We start from the raw sequence: 14,220 nt of genomic DNA on the forward strand, positions 1-14,220 counted from the left end.
GCTTTTTGTACTTTCTCAAGCTGCACGTAACTCGAGATCTGAAAAACCTAAGTCGATCATCTGTCCTTGAAGTGAAAAGAACGTGAAAGATACGTGGTTTACTTGGTGCACTTATTCTCAAAAGCTCACATAGTGGTTTTCTTGCAGCGTAACAGGCCAATAAATGCATTGTAGGATTTACTGCCTAAGTAAAATACAGACAACGTACTTGATTACTGAAAAAAATATATTATTAAAAACAATCGAAGTGTCTTCGATTAAATTCTAATAATATGTGGAAAGTGTATCGTCTTGTGTTCAAAACTTAAAAAACTTTAAATAGTCAATCACGTTTTTGAGAGAGTCCATCGGAAAGCAGTTAACTGAAAGCGTGAAAAAGGAGATTATGCAATCTACGACGATTACTTTCAACAATGGGGCATTGATTGTCTGGATTTGGGAGTCGAAAGCACCTTCAGGCTCTAGTTGGCGAGTCTTTTCACGTCTGACAGTTGCGCGCCGCGCACACCCCAGTGGACGAGTTCAAAGAACGAGGCTCAGGGGTCAGCCGTCATGGTACTTTTGGAAGCTGCTCGCGACAGCTATTTTACAAAAAAAATATCAAATGGAAGAACGTATTCTTTTTGATGCTAAAATCAAACGATTTATCTTGCTCATTTCTTTATTAAAATAATTTTTAATGATTTTTCATATATGATTAAAATAATTGTAACTCAGGTCATGATGCTTTTATTTTCATTATAACAAACTATAAATTCAAACTCGATAAATTACTATGACTATACCACGAAATCTAAAAGTAAATAAAGTTCTTGATTTCGAGTTTTTCTTGATTTCATAATTTTTACAAACATTTGATTTGTTAAGGTAATTAAACTTTTTCAGTAACTTTATCTTGATAACTTTTATCTCTATCTACTATTTTTTTTTAAATAATCGTCTAATCGTCAACTTACATTCTGAATAAGTAACTTTGTAGATAAAATTACATAAAAATGAATGTTCTTAAAGCCTGATGTTTTCTCTTTGATTGCAGTCATTAGCGGATCGTCAACGATTAGCAAATTTTCGGCAGCGAGTGGAAAACTATTTTTCACATGGTCAACTTTACAAAACTATCGCGTCATCAAAGAAAATTGGAAAATTGGAAAAGAAATTCCTTTTTTAATTGAAAGAGTCTTTGAAGCAACTACATCATTTTCTAAAAATAAATTTCAAAATATATTTCCAAAAATAATATTTTCTTAGCGACCAAAAACAATGAGTTATTGTTCGGATCCCGTTATACTTGAGCTCCTAAAATATTTAGACTTTACAACGCCCTCCCCCTCAAAAAAAATTGGCGTCGATTGAACATAACTCACTTAATCACTATCCCATTTAAACATTTGAATAAGTTATTAATAAAATCATGAAAATGTAAAATGCTTATATTAATCCAGCCATTGAGGAGGTAATATTTTTTCGGAGGTTGTCTTTTAAAAATAAACTGATTGACTTTCTTCAAATTCTACCGCTGATACTTCAGGAAATCTATATTTTTTCTTATTGTTATGATCTTTTCTGATAAAACAGCAGATGCATAAAAAAATTCGAATTTTCGAATCACTTGTTAATTGCTTTAGACGATTTGCTGATATACCGATTGATGAGCCAAACCATAAGATTCACATATTTTTAACTTCTATTTTGAAACAATTTTTGTACACAATGTTATGAGCTTGGAAAGTAAAATAACCGTAATTTTCAGATCAATAGTAGTAAAGTTGGTATTCTATATTCTTTTGATAATATATAAAAACGCTTAGTTGCTCTTACTAAAATACATACATAATGTACGACACAATTAATATAAACGTTTACTTTTCTGATTGCATCATTTCGAAAATGTTCTGTGCCATCATTTTACTATATCCACTATGACGACCGAAAATCAAATGTAAAATATTATAGTATATACTTTTTTATTAGCACATTCGTTTGTAATTTAAAAAGTGGATGCATGTCGTATTAATTAAAAAAAGTTAAATATCATAGTTAATAGAATAGATAGAATCACGTTTTATACAAAAAGTTAATTTTAAATTATTCTATCCAGTAAACCTATCACTTATTATCACTTATCATCTAATAAGTAGCATTTTAATAACATCGAAGGTTTTGTATGTATATATTCAATAAGCAAGAAAAGAAGACTCATAATTTAGTTACGGCTGTAGAAGCTTTGGTCGCACGGCTTAAATTGTAATCATCTTATGATAAAAGAGACATTTTTAATGCAGCTCAGCCTTCGAAGAGACAGGTATATAATTGAGAAGTCATTTCTGAGAAATATTTATCACCTATTAGCACTAAATGGTATTTGAGGCAAAAAAATAGAGATCTAGGTAAATAGAATAAAGAGAAATTGTTTAATCAAAATTATTGGGATACCAAGCGTAGAAAAGTTAATGGAAAATTAGAGGGCATCCGAGGTTTCTTGAAAATGCGTCGGCGTAAGCTCAGCCAAGCGAGCGCGGTATCAATTTCCGTGCGTCGCCCCCTCATCGTCGCTCGCCCCAGTTAATCCACATTCCATTGCTCAGCTCTCATACACACTCACACTCACAGGCACATACGTGCACACACATACATGTAAAATAGTTAATTCCAGTTTCCTTCTTGGTACAGAAAATTCGCCGGTTGCACGCCGAAATGGGTAACACGTAAGTGTTTTCGTGGCTCGGGCGCGCGAAGTCGCGAGAGGGTTCGCAATTTCATTGCCAAGTCGCTGTGTTTCACCGTCGTCTCTTATTTTTTTTTCTCTCTACTCCCTCCGTCCTCTTTTCTCGTTGGGTTTTTGTCATCGTTATCTGTAAATGTGCGCACATAGAGAAACACATACGCGGAGATTCGAAAATATGTACGTTGGGTAGTAACAAGGTCGGCGCGCACTTTTGAGGACTAGTGTACACATATATACTTCGGTAGCTCTTTGCGAGCTTGTTTCTTTGCCAGGGATCTCTTTGTTCTTTTCCTTCTAGACTAGAAAAAGGAAAGGAAGGGATTCAATGTATCTTGGAAAGTTATGGGGCGCTTGTTTTTTGGATTGCAAAAGCTCCTTGCACCACTGACGAGATCTCGTTAGTACCTAACTCACCGGCTAACATACATGTTTCCTAGTTTTGCGCCTTTTCTTTGTGCAATTACATCTGAAAATTAAGTACGAGAGAAAAGCAGAGAGAGAGAGAGATTGAGTAGCGAGCTTACGAGAATCGCTCTATATATTTTTCTGCAATTAACTACTGCTTTATCATTTTTCATTTCTTGCATTCTACATCTTTTGTGTGTACTGATTTATTTCGTATTCCAAAGTTCTCTTTTTTATCGGATGGTTTGATTCTCATCAACCTTAGTCAGTCTCATTTTGTAAGCTACTTCTAACGAATATACGAGCATTATACGGATTTCATCTGTGATTAAAGCAACTCCAATTATGACTTTATTACATCTATTCATCCCTGAGGTATTTTTGACGTATTTCTTGCATCGAATCTCAAATATTTGAAACTCTAATAAAATGTTTTCAAAGTTGATTTTCAAGAGATCATTCAAATTTGACCGAGAAAAAGTGTAATCTCTTCCAAAAGTTTTTCGCAAGCGTACATCAAATTCAACAATTCTATAGCTGACAATGACCACTGGGATTACACATAGACACACATCCAAACTCTACTAGAATTTATACGCTCTCAATCTTCTCAAAATCTATTTTATTAGCATACGTACACGACCACCGAAGTTGTTCTTTAACGTTCAATGTTTGACTTCCCTTCCCAAAGCTCTTTCATCTCCATCACGATGATTAATTCACTTTATTTTCAGGTCAGCTTACAGCAAAACTACGTTTACGTTTTCAAATAAATAAACCGTTATTTGAAATGTTCTAATTTGCAATAAGTTGGAAATCAGTCATCCATGCTATTAATTAGAATGAAAATGAAAAAAAATCATTTTGGTATGGTTGCGCTGTAAATTACTAAGAATTTAGCGCAGTCAAAAATTGTCTTGTTCGGTTCCTAGAAAAAGTAAACCTCAAACGTCAGTGCGGTGTATTTCAAGATAAAAACGGAGAGCTAAATTTGGGATTCATAGCAGCAGCAGCAGCAGCAAGCTTAAAATAAAAGAATGTTCACGCGAAACTCTGAAAGCTAGGCAAAGTAAAAACTATTTTAACCCATCCTTAATGCATGCGCTCTATAATTTTGCGCTGCTCAAGTAACCGCGACGACCCCTCCGGCGCTCGCAATATCGAGCAAGCGCGAGAGAGAGAAAAATCTTGCACGCATACGTGCTTTTTCCGGAGTAAACCCGGGGCTGATTTCAAAGTCAGGTACGAGCAAATTTTTCGTCCCAAGATGTACGACCAGCAGTCGCTGTCTCCCTCGCCCGTTTTATCTCTCACCCTCTCTCGATTACCATAAATTAAGGCCGGATTTTAATTAAGATTCCATTTTCGAAGACTGAAGTTGAGGCGCAAAGAGCTACCTTCTTGACTTTGCTCTGCAAGCGCTAATGTTAGATAGGAAGAAGCTTCGTCTTTGATGGTTTGCCGCTTTTTTTTTTCAAAGGGCAGAATTTTGTAATGAAATTCATTAAGACTAGCTCATTACTTTCAAATATCCTGCTTATCAATAAATTGATATAGATAAGCTAGTAATAGATAAAAGATTTAACAAAGAATATTATAAATCATGTAAATTAATTAATTTTTGCTAAATTTCACAACTAATTGATATCGATAATTGAATAATCAAAACAAAACAAAACTTCATTCTGAAAAAATGTCAGTTCTGAATGTGAATTGGAAGATTAAAAAGAGAAATACTTCATTTCTTTTCTGTTTTGTTATACGTGTAAGTACATTACAAAAGCCGATCAAAAAGAATAATGCTGAAAAATATTGTATTTAATTGTTTATTAAATTTAAAAAAATTTTAGCGCTAAATGAAAATTTTTATTACAGCAATTATAATGTCATCGTATTCTAGGTGAAATACATTATTATATATAAACAAACAATCTAATTGTCTTCATAGTTAAACCAAATAACCGGCATATGAAACACTTTATTCGCTGAAATCTTTACGAGTGTTAAAATTATTTTCAAATATATATAATGCATGTTTATAATTTATTTTTTCACGTAGAACGTGATGGCGCTTTTAGTAGATGAGGAGTTTTTAGTAGGTTTTACTTTTTTTAGGATTGTTCTGCCATCTTTAGAAGTTTAACAAATATACAGGTGTTTTTATGCCGAAAGTTAACAATACATATTATTGAAATAATGAATTTTTAAATTTTTAAAACAGTTACCAAATGTAAATTTAGAAAATATTAAAATCAACTAAAACCAATCTCATGAATGAAAATTTCGAGTATTATAAAATTGATAAAATAACCCAAATGTATCTATGTTATTAATGTAAATGTTCTTTGAAGATATTAATGCTCATTTACAACTCGTTATTCAAACCCAGCAATTCTTCCTACGCTATAGCTGTAAGTCTACGATGAAACCGAATAGCACACATAACTGCGATACCAAAATCGTAGTACATGACTGTTATAGCAGCTTGGCACAATTGGCTGGAGCTGCAATCACAAGAGATTTCCGTAAATGTCTTTGATTCGCATGCTCGGACGGTCGGCGCGCAGCGACTGTTGGCTTGTATGATTTAGAGGAGGAAAGGAGGAGGAGAGCCGGAAACCCGCAGGCTGTCTCTAGCGCGCGAAGACTATACTCCGAGAATAAGGGCACGACGGTGAACCAGGCAGGCTGCTACAGCACAGCGTTGCGGCGGGTGGTTGTGGGGCCAAGTGTAGAGGTAGGTTAATTCAAGTTCCCCGAGGGCAGTGCGCAACGTCAAGTCGGGAGCGAACAACGCTGTGTTACACGGATGTATGCTAATAGAGACCTCGGCAGGATGTCTAACATCTAACATTTCGAATTGGCCCTCTCACACTGCCGCCACCGCCGCTGCTACTGCTCTCTTCTCTCTGTGATTCTGTGCATGGGCCAAGTGTGTGTGCTCCAGCGTGGAAAGGATGTCTGAAATTAGCCCTCGTTAATGACTGCGGGTAGGCTGTTATTCTCGCGCACGACGCGACGTCTCCCCACGCTTACACCTCTCTATATATGCTTCTGCTCGACTACCCAGAGATCTCTACGTGTCACTTTGTGCGATTTATTCACGGGCCGACCCAAGTGGATTTTCCACTCTCGCTTGCTGCCTGACTTCACCTGTCAAATGAACAACATTATGCTTCCATTTTACTCCCCCTCGCTTGTCTCGTAACGCGCTCTTGAATTATGCAAATTTAGATTCCTACGGTAAAAGTGTTCTACACTGGGACCGTTAGCTGTTCTCCATATACGCGCGAGTGTAAACAGACTCATCGATGCCATACAATGATTCTCTAAACGATTGACTAGATCGTAATGTGGAATGCGTTTTCAATATTCGGCTAACTAGCACACTGATTTCGTTTAATTAGTGCATCAATGCAACAGCATCGAGCAGCTTATGAGAAGTATTACATTGTGCAAACGCACGAAACATTCACTGATAATGAAGCTTCGTCATGCGTGCATTGCCTCTGCTCGTTGGTAATTCACGATCTTCAGCAGACGGGTTTATTGAGGGTGCAGGCGCCTCTTGCAAAGTTAATTATACGTGACCTGGATTCTAGCGGTTGTCACTTACGGAAGATATCGAATTTATTCATATCGATATAATTCAAATTTTCAATCGCGGAGATAAAAAAAATTTAACTGCACGTATATCTCTATTGTATATATACGTGGAGAAGTCGAATCGCTTAACGGTTCCTATATTTTCCGATAACACCGGAGACAATACATATACGTATATACATATAGGTTGACCGAAGTGAAAAGAGAGGTGGGAATGGAGAGGAAACGTGGAAGCAAAGTGGAAAGAGAAAACTCGCGTTAAAACCGGAAATGAACTTGAGAGTGCAGTTTGCTATCTCTCCAAAACATTTTCGCGACGATGGCGGCGGCGACGACGTAAAACTGTGTGGCACACGCTTTATGCGAGCAGACGTCCGAGGACGTACCGCAGATTCGCGTCGCCCGCACACACAACGCGTTGTTTGTGTGTCTCTGTATGTATATCTAGATCAAAACTTTTGATCAAGTGATGGAGCGAAACTCCCTAGTTTTGTTTCGAATGCTTATAACACATACATATACATGTACACATAGATACGCGGCAGACACTCGAGTGAGAGAGGAGAGGGAGGAGGAAGAGACGATGAGAGTATCCTCACGAAAAAGTACAGCCACGTTTTCGGTCTGCTGCTAAAAAGTTATTTGTGACGTTGCACTGTTGCGTAGAGCGAAAACGGGAGATACTATTTTCTGGTTCTGCTTACTTGCTTCGAAAGTGCTGACTTTTTCGAAAGTATTCAAACGGTTATCGTGAAACTGCATTATCGATTATTTTGTCTAATCATTTATAAGTATGATTACATACGGTTGGACAGATGTTTTAGTCTGATCTATTATTGAAAAGTTATTTGTTCTACGTTAAAAAAAGTTACATAGAAAAGTATAAAGATAGTTGCAGCAATATTACTTCAATAAGTAACTAAAGATACAAGTTTGCATGCAAAATAGTATGATCCACCAATGTATACGTATGTGTATATGAATAATAACTTTGATATTTTTGAAACGAATTATTTTCGACGTATGTTAACGTTTCCAAATTCCATTTTATCCATTCCATTCCATCTATCCATTCTTAAAAAAGCTGAAACTTAGAGTTTTATTGGTTCTTGAGGCGGCCATATTGGCGATTGGCTGTTGGAGATCGAGCATTCGAGCCTTTTTTAAGCAAAAAAATTTTTTAATTGTTATTTTATTGGCCAACATTCATTGGATTATATAATTGTACGCAAAACATTAAGTAAGGGTACGCATGCTTCTAGTCCTATAGAAAAAAGTAAAGGCCTGCCGAATAAAATTATATTTTATTCGTGATCTAATTGGGTGAAATATGGTGATGTGAGTTACTATCATGTAACAGCATGCGTGTGTGTATGAAAGCAAATAGGTATTAATAAATAACTCGAGTCGCTGTAAATCGATTTATTATTGATTGATTAAGCGAATAAAATGTAAATATAACCTTAAAATTGTCACGGATGAATGGATGAGAGATAACAATTATGTTGATTACCGAAAGTGGAAATATTTAATTTTAGTTTATATAAAGTACTGCACCAAATAAGCCATAACTGATTTCCAGTATTTTTGTCAAAACAATACATCATTTGAACTGGGGTTATCCTACAAAAAGTTTTAAGCCATAGACAAGTATGTTACAAAATAAAGAAAACGAGGTTGTCAAGCACAGCTGCGACGACGGTTCGATTTATTTCGAAAATGTAAAAGAAGAAATGAGCTTGATGTGTTGTCCACTACCTGTAGCTAACCACCTAAAAATCTAGAACATTATTAGATTTGAAATTATAATTAAATCGGAAAATATCAATTACGTACTTGAATTTTTATTTGCCAATTAATATCGATTACAGATATGAAGTATGTAAACTTAAAATTATTTTACGCCTACGGTGTATTATAGAATATTGAACTTTGTTTATAATATTTTTTATTTGATTAACAATAATAATAGATAAACGAAATAGACTACGCTTGTCGATGTTACTATTTTTGCGTCTGACTAAAATAGCGTAATTCTACTTATACTTAAGAACATGATAAAACTGTATTTCTTTTGCGACGCTATAAATCAAGACTGTCGCCTAATTGTATAACGTTCTATGATATGCAAATTGAATTGGGTCAGTACCAAATAAAATTTCTCGCCTATTTCTGTATTTTATTCTGTGAATGTAGAGACGAACCAAGCAAAAAAGATTTTATCATCAAAAAGATAGAACAAGTTTGATTTTTATCTTTACAATTTTTTTAGAAAAATAACAGTTTTCAAAATAAGATAAATCTAAACATAAATATAAAAAAAAAAGTTTGGTATTGCAGTTCCCCAGAAAGAAATTTTAACAAGAGTCAATGTTTTTCTTAGCAGACAGCCTCACATTTTCGAAGTCAACTATCCAAAGATTCGTACAGACGAAACCAAACCGTTACCGTTACGCTGAAGCCGAAAAAAAGTGAAAAAAGATTTTTTTTAAGTAAGGATAATCTATTCGAAGGTCTGGTAGCCAAAAATGTGTAATGCGCAGCAGGGACGAAACGTGAACAAAGCCGAGGACAAAAATTAGAAGGACCAGACAATGTCAGGAAGGGAAAAAAAATGAAAAGTCGACGGGCAAGTTTTAATGTAGTGAATATAATACAAAACGCAGGCAAATCCACATGCACAAGCCACGAAAAATCTTGAAGCTTAATGCTGCCTCTGTGTGTCTTTACTCGTAGGATGAGCCCGATTTTATCATCCACGAAACAACTACCGGAAAAAAGAAGCTTAACTTTAAATTATTCATCCTTCGTTCTTTTGCTCTATGTCACTGAATTATTTTCCGCCTATCTTTGATTTTTGCGCTTTTGTTTGTTTCCACATTCATTTATGAATATAATTGAAATTTCAGGTGCATGTTAGTATATAATAAATGGATATTGGCAATATTCATTGACTAGTATAATTTGATGTCAAGTGAGAATTGTTTTGTCATCCGAATTATAACAACAGTGCGACACCATATTATCAAATACTACGTGTCAATTAAAAGTCTTTTTCAAATTCAATCATATCTACAAAGCTAGAATTAGAGTTTCAAAAAAGTTCTACTCAAGAAGTGAAAATTGTCTCTCTGTGAACTTTTTACGGTGACAATTCAAAATAAAGAAGAAACTTTGAAAATGCGATATAACATTATGTTATTTTAAAGATAACTTTAGTAAGAGAATATAAAATCGATTTTATTTTATTTTTTTAGAAAAATAACAGTTTTAAAAGTAAGTTAGATCTAAAAACATAAATATAAAGAAAATAAGTTCGGTATTGCAGTTTTCCAGAAAGAAATTCTAACAAGGGTCAATGTTGTCAATAGAATTTATTTAAAGAAAGTATTTTTATTATGCTAATGCGAGTTAAATAATTACAGTGCAAGCTTTTATTCTATGAGTCATAAAATATTATCAAATTTGAACGAACCATACGTTCGATAAAATAACAATTTCCCTAAAGGGATCACGTTAAAGAAAATTAGGGAATTTAGTACAAAATTCGCTGTTCAATAAATAGTGTAAATTACTTTCCAATTATATGAACTATTATTTATTAAAAAATCATTTACATAAAATAAACTTCGTCATATTTCAGCTAACAAAAAATATTTCTACGTAATTCACGCGGAAAATTCTTTCATCTTGTATAATCATGGATTCTGTAAGAAATATCTGGAAGCTATTGGTAAAGAGCAAATTTCACTTTTTGAAATCTGAACAATATTTACTGGGTTTAATAGTTTCAACTTTTCGTGTCTTTACTCGAGTGCAAACAGAACTGTCGATGAGAGAAAAATGTTTTTAAAGAGCCAAGAAAAAGTTTTCTCTCTCTCTCTCTCTTTCTTGCTCTTTCGGTGTTCCTGATCGTTCAGAACATTTTTGCGATCAAAAGTCTGCGTCGCGTAGCAATTTCCTTGCTTGATTTACGCGAAGCCGCTCGTTGTTATATTGCTGTATACGCCCTGACGAAATCGATAATATACCACGGATTCTGCGGCCCTTATATGCCGACCACGCTCTCCAGCTTGAGTTATCGCTTTTTTCCTACTTTGATCAGACGACCATACACAGAAGGTTCGCTAGAGTATGTTGTAGGCATATACAATAGTATCGCGGAAATGCGTAGCTCGTAAAAATAAAGTTTTACGGGCATGAGAAGTATATATTTCTTTTCTTCTTCGTTTGATTGCTGACGTGTCTATTAAGTTTTTTTATCTTGTTTTATTGCGCCTCGAGCTAACTTATCATACTACGACATTCGTGTACTATAACGTTTACTATAATTTTTTTTCTGGCGACTCAATTCAAAACGTGTTTTTGGATATATTTCTGGATTTTGGAGTATTTTTCAAGGGTATAATTTTATTGTCTACTTCTATAACTCATACTGAATTATAGAGACTTAACATTCATATTAATAAACATGAATATTCATATGTTCTTACATATTTACCTTTTACATCAATCAAATAGTGTAATGCTACTCACACATAAAATAATTTCCATCCCGAAGTTTATTTGGCAAGCAATGTGAAAATACAAAATTGTAAGTCCAAATAACCCACGGGCTGAACAGAATGATCAGCTATGAAGATCTTACAGCGTAAAACTATATAAAGTATTTATGTTCATATTGTTATTATTCGCTGTTGAGAATCAATTTATATCCGAATACATAAACCACTGGTAGCAGAGCTGTCGTCTCCCAGGTTTTTTTCGTAGACTACTAGTGACCCTTAGCTTCTGGCTTGAGAATAGTGAACCGTCTACGCCTCTAGAAAAAGATAGAAAAGAGAATAGGGGAGAATCAAGTCTTTCTCTTCTGGACTTCAAGCGCTTGTGAGCTTCATATTTCTTTCATCTCGCCTCGCAACCTGAAATCACGCTCGGACGGACGCTCTTTTACGTGCTCGTAACTTAGTATCCCGAAGTGTAAGTAGTACGGATTCTATACGTGCATGCAAAGTGACTTCGATACAGTGAGGCCCTAATGGCACGACAAATTTCCAGATTTTAAGATGAGCATCGTAATAAGTAGGTAATAAATTACAAGTTTCACAGGGAACTTTGTGCAATGCTTTTTGAAAATTATATTTACAATGTTTTTATTGTATCCGTAACAATTATTTAAAAACATCGTTTGTTTATAATTATTTATTGAAAAAAAAACAACCTAATTAATTTAAAAAAATGAATTGAATATTAATCTATTAACTAATTATAACATAGTCACCTATTTCTTTTAGAATTAATCAAGTTACTAAACAAAGTACAGCTTTCGTTTATACGATTAGCTATCTAAAAAAAATAGTAATGAAGAATGTATATTATAGAATTTCACTAACTGAAAAACTAATGTTACTATGAAAATAATAATTTTCACGATTAAAATTTAAACGTGCAAACACCGCGTTGCGGGAAGTTAGCTATCAGCACAGTAATCAGATAGGATAGTCATTGTTGGGGGACTGCCTTCTTTTATCGATCGATAAATAAGTAAATACAGGAGGAAGGTTCTGCCGGTAGCGCTCATGGCTTTTAACAACGATGTTTTTGTTTAACCAATGAAATTTGTCATTTCTATGCGCTCGTTAGAAAAGAAAAACAAGAAAAAGAACAGCAGATGGCGCTTGACGATCAAGACGTGCGGACGTGTATTTCCTTGATAAATTTTATTAGATTAAAAACCAATTAATAAAAGTTGATTGCGAAAATATTCGATTTCTTTTGAGTCATTAGCGTAAATAACTAATTAATGTTTCATTGCTTTCTGTTTTAAAGAGACATGTAAATTTGGATCTCTACGCGATTACAATTTAAATTAATTTCAAAATCTTACAACTTTGCTTGTAGAAGTTTTAATAATAGAAAAGGAAAAATAAAAAAAAAAAGAAAAGAAGACAAGCAAAGGAGACTAAAAAAAGGATTGGGTGAATGAAACCTGTAGTTGAATACTTTTTGGTACACAGGGTTGAAACTTTTATTCTCTTTTGTGGACTCAAATAGGAATTTCACACTGGCTTGTCTCTAAATAAAATATCGCTTATGGGGTGTGCTCATTCTAGTCGAACTAGTTGAATTTAAATGTACTTGAACTATTCAAAACTAATATTTAGTATTTTGCATATTTCAATTGTAAATGAAACTAATATTTCAAGGAAGCAAGCTTACAATAACTAATATACATAATCTATAATAAAATGATTATTTATTTATTCACATGGAACTAAAATAAGTAAATATAGTGTTGATATAAAAATGGCTAAAATTAATTTTACGTTACCTAAGACAATGACTAAGGTTACTGAAGGGTGTCGATAAATTGCGTTTGAACTATTCAATTTTCTGAGATCAATATCGCCCAGCTGTAAATAAATTAAACGCTACCAAAAATAGTGTCGACCGAGGCTATCTTTTTTTAACCAAAATGTGCGCGTGAATATACGCATGCTTTCAAAGTTCCTGAATTTTTTAGATAGAGGTAAATTGAATTTGCAATGAGCGGAGTGCACATGTAACTTGTTTTTTTTTCATGATTTTTTGCGACTGTCAAGACGTTCTCATTTATGTAGGGAATAATTAAAGTGTGCTTTTTATTATTTTCTACACTGAGATAACTATAAAAAAAGTAAGAAAGATACACTAAAATAAATTATTCATCATGACGTACGTACATATCACATGAATATTTTTAAAAGCAGTTGAGTAATGTTCTCATTCGATATTGCACAAAGATTATCGGAGAACATTGAATATTTTCCCTCACAACTCTTGCAGTACTGTAAAAGAAAGACTTTCTATCCTAATTCCTATCGAAACATTTGTTTAATACCTACAAAATAATTGACCTTCTCAATACGAAGCCAGATATTACTTGTATTATTGTTTTAATTGGAGAAAATTTGTGCAATATTAATGAAGTAAACGGAGATAAAAAAAGTGCATATAATATCAAATCTTTCCAGTCCTAACGTAATGGGTTCTTAATTTTACAAATAACTAATATTATACTTATATAAAAGTAGTTTTTATTGCACAAGAGAATGACATTTAACAAATTATAAATTATATGTTGAATAAAATTTTTACAATAGGAAATTATTTTTCAGATCGTCTCCTAAAGAAGTGTGCCATTGATGGAAAATATATTTTTTAATCCTACCATCGTACATTTCCATTACACATTCAAAATTATTCCTTAATCCTTCAAACAGCAATGTTAAAAGATTTATTAGCATATCTCTACACATATACGCAAGCTTACCGCTTATTTGGCAAATAGAGAACTTTGAAAATGATAAAATTTTAAAATGATAAAAAATGATAAATGATGTGTTATATTATTTATGAAATAAATTTGTGTGTCCTTTATTACATATATGACTTCATTTATTGAATACATAAGGAAGGCTATGTATGAAAGGATGTTTAATACT

Source organism: Phymastichus coffea, unplaced genomic scaffold (genome assembly GCF_024137745.1).
Source record: "Phymastichus coffea isolate CEN01 unplaced genomic scaffold, Cenicafe_Pcof_1.1 PCOF00077, whole genome shotgun sequence".
NCBI classification, from domain to species: domain Eukaryota; kingdom Metazoa; phylum Arthropoda; class Insecta; order Hymenoptera; family Eulophidae; genus Phymastichus; species Phymastichus coffea.